Source organism: Phytophthora infestans, genomic scaffold (genome assembly GCF_000142945.1).
Source record: "Phytophthora infestans T30-4 supercont1.90 genomic scaffold, whole genome shotgun sequence".
Classification (NCBI taxonomy): Eukaryota; Oomycota; class Peronosporomycetes; order Peronosporales; family Peronosporaceae; genus Phytophthora; species Phytophthora infestans.
The window spans coordinates 106,509-110,556 of NW_003303669.1; positions in this window are offsets into that span (position 1 = coordinate 106,509).

Sequence of the window (4,048 nt, forward strand, 5' to 3'; positions counted from 1 at the left end):
CTCACACTCGGATACCGCTTGGATGATCCTTGATGACGCATAGATTGGGTCAAACTGCTAACGTGGTACATATTTAACCCGTTCGAGTGGTCTCATACGAAACGTATTGGTCGCAAGGTCTTGCAGCAGTATTGTCTCCACTTCTTTTCCACGCCACGACTGCACATTGCCTGCTGGTGTTTGCAACTGCGAGCGAATTGCATCGACTGCTTGAATTGTGTAGCGTGAGCTGGCAATAGCCTCCACTGCCAACGAAGAATAAGTCAACTGACAACGGCTAGGCGAGCCCAAGCCGTGCAACCTCCGTTAACAGCTGTGCTACAACAGAAGTATCAAAGCCCAAGCCGTGCTACCTCCGTTAACTGCTGTGCTCGTTGTAATGCCAGCACTCTGTATTCAGTAGTGAGTGCCGTTCCATTAGAAACTGTCTAAGCGAAAGGGATCGTTGGACCTTAATACAAAATCGCCAAATGGTTCGACACGTCGGCAGCGTTGTGCAGTTTTAACTGTAATAATAAAGGCGTGAAGCGGTGTGGTGCTGAGGCTTACGAGGAGGATGAAGAAGACGACGACGCCTTCGACGTGAGAGGTAACCGTGAAGAAACCGTGAAGGACTACATCCGAAACTTGAGCTTTGACGCGGCTGAAGAAGACTCGACGCAGTACCTAGAAGTCCAAACCCACGCCTCACTCGACAAAACAGCCGAGTTCGAAGGAAAGCGCTACCGTCTGACGCGTCGCTCCAGTGGCTCAAGCGTTTCATCTACGATATGAAGAGCACTAGGATGCCCCAAAGTGCCTGGTGCGAACCTTTCTCGCTATGCTTGGGACGCGCGGTGAAGAGTTGGTATAGGCAGCTGCCGAAGAAGACTCAGCGACGTTGGAAACTACTCAGCGAGGCGTTCCTGGATTATTATTGTTCACAGTTTGACCAATCCGCCCGCACTCGTTACTACTTGGCGAGACGTAACGTCAACGAGCCGATCTGCGACTTCCTGATCCGACTCAACGGGTATGCTCGGACAGCCAAGATCCAGTACGAGAAGGGTGGCGCCGACGCGGCTGACCATGTCGAACACTTCTTGCTGCATTGTGGTGATGACGATGTGATGGATTTGATGTACCCCTTGCAGTTGGAAGACATCAGTAAGGTGGAGCAGATAATCAATCGTCGGATCCTCGGTGAAAAGCGCAAGAAGCAACGCGACCGACTCGTGATCGCACGAGGCCGAGACGATAAGCGGAAGGATCAAAGCCGTCGCGATAAAGGCCGAGATGGACGTCGAGATGAGAAGCGCAGTCGCAAGGAAGAGAACCGCGACCGCCGAGTCACTGTCGTTGACGCTGACTCTGACGGGGAAGAACTCCTCGATCAGTACCCGCCGAGTCCGTACAACTCCGAAGACGAATGGGATGATGAGGACCAGTCCGGAGAACGCGACTCAGCGGAAGACGCCGACTACATAGACGCCGGCGTTTCCAATGATAAAGGAAATACACCGGACCGCCGAGAGAACTCGGCGGGAGACCAGAAAGGCTCGAATCGAAGTTGGGGGAACTCAGCGAACCGACCTCTGCGACCGTACAACCAACGAGAACAGTCGAACCGTGGAGATGGACCACGCGAAAACTCACAGCGTGGACCTTGTGCAGCTTGTGGAAGAACGGGGCACTCAGCTCACTACTGTCGACGACGCTGCAAATTCTGCAGACAAGTCCATGAAGGCGGCCAGTGCGAGCTGTTTCGTCAATATAAGAAGCTGGCTGCGTTCGTGAAAAACTCTGTCGACAAGTCGCAAGTGCCAGAAGACCTGCAAAATCTTTACGCGCCGAGTGATTTAAACTCGGCGGCCCGCCAGCACTGACTGGGTTGGAATATGCCGGGCTGCCACAGTCAGCTGAACCTGCAGTTGAGGCGAACTTCTTGTTTGCCTTCGTAGGCGAAGCAGACGGCCCGAGGGACGAAGCGGGGATGGCAATTGGATGTGTGAAATCGACGGAATTGAACGTGAGCTCGGTGAGTTAGATGATAACTACCGAGCGATTGCAAGTGTAACTCGGCAGTCAGACCAGGCTGTGCATCGTACAGAATCACGAAGCTGCTTCCAGGAGAACGGCTGGGATGGTGGTCAGCACAGACGTTTGATCGCCGAGTTAGAATGAGAGCTCTCGTATTGGGGGCAGTGAACGACCGGAGGACCAAGATACTATTGGACACCGGAGCAAATGTCTCAGCGATTAGTGAGTACTTCGCGAGGAAACGGCGTCTCAAGAGAGTGACCAACCGAGATAAGCGGATCAACATACAAGGAATAAGTAAAGACATAATGGTAGCAACGTCACAAACAGTCGTAAAGATGACACTCGGCTGGGAAGTGGCATACGAGTTTGATGTGTGGATAATGCCTCATCATGCCGGAGTCGATTTGATTCTTGGCACTGACTTCATGATCCCAGCTGGGATCCGTCTGTATCTGTACAACTCGGCGGTCAAGCTACCCGATGAGAAGGTGATCCCACTCATCCGATCAATTAATGCGCCGACAAAGACCGAGTTCGGACCGAATGTCCCATGTGGGCCACCAGACGGGTTAACAATCGAAAGTCGAATGACCGCTGAGTTCAAATTGCCCAGGCGGCAACCCAGTGAGTCGACGCATGATTTGTGGGTGCGACGGACGAAGGGTTGGATTCCAACGGTTATTTTTAATCGCCGAGGAAAACCGACCCATGTCCTAATTACGAACGTACGATCGACGTCCGTCTGGTGCCCACCTCACTTTTATGTGATAAAATGGCAACCACACGGAGTACTGGTCAATGAGGGATATGTCCGCGTGGACTCGGCGAACTACCGTGACTGGCAGATATTGGCATTTGAGTCAGCGATGGACAAGGATTTGCTGCAGAAAGAACAACGACTGTACGAGGACTGGTTGTCACACCAGCCGCCAGCTGTGGAAAGACGAAAAATACCCTATTCCGACGGCGGTGGAAGAAGGACCCCCTCCAGTGGAAAATGGACCAGAGTTACCATGCGCCGAACGCTGGAGAAGGATCGAAGCTGATACAGAAGCCGACGAAGACGAGAGGTGTCGCGGTAACGCCGACGTCATATCAACTTCAGGGGTGACAAGGGGTGACCCGGCTATAAACTCAGCGTTCAAGCTGGAAGACGTCCGAGCGGATCGTACGCCGGTGCTACACGATAGCCAATATGTCTCCTATCATCTGCCCAAGTTTGAAGACGATGGCGCCATTTTTGACGCCAGCACGAACTCAGCGGTTGAAGTAACAAGTGGAGTAGAGACCAAGGAAGAAGCGTCGGCGACTGAAGACTCAGCTATCACGGAAGGAGACCCTGAAGAACGCTCGAAACACGTCCTACGTGACGCCCAACCCGTTATTGACACACCGACCCAAGTTGGAGTCATTAGAGAAAGTATTGTGGGCGAGGTGAACTCAGCTATGAGCAACCTGACCACTATAAGTGCTGGGATTAACCATGTGGTGACGGCGAACTCGGCGCTCGGAGAACCCGCCGCAAGAAATGACTTGAGAGCTGTTCCAGTGTGCCATAGGACGACCGACATCGCGAGGGACGAGTGTGGACGCGTGGATGTCTGTCCTGCCGTAGTAGCACACTCCGCGGATACAGCGGCCTAGCGTGACGACTGAAAATTCCAAGCTGGAGGTATTACTTTCAAGAGATGTTCAGCCTAACAGTGAAGGACTGAGCTGGACCGTAAATACAAGTAACCACAGCGATGAAGGCGAGGCACGAACCGAGTATGGAGTCGATGGGTTAAGTTCTGCAGCCGTGATGAACTCAGCGATGGGTACGCCAAAAGCCTGCATTATCCAGTCGGCGGCGGTGGACTCGGCGTCAGCGGATCTAAACACTGAGAGTGATTCGGACGTGGCCACAGCATGTCGTTAGGATGTCAGCTATCCCGGAGACGCGCGTGCACGCACGGGAGTTAGTTCTGCCGTCGCAGCCAGCTCAGCGGATCAGCTCTCCGACGCGACAAAGGACTATGATAGGCGG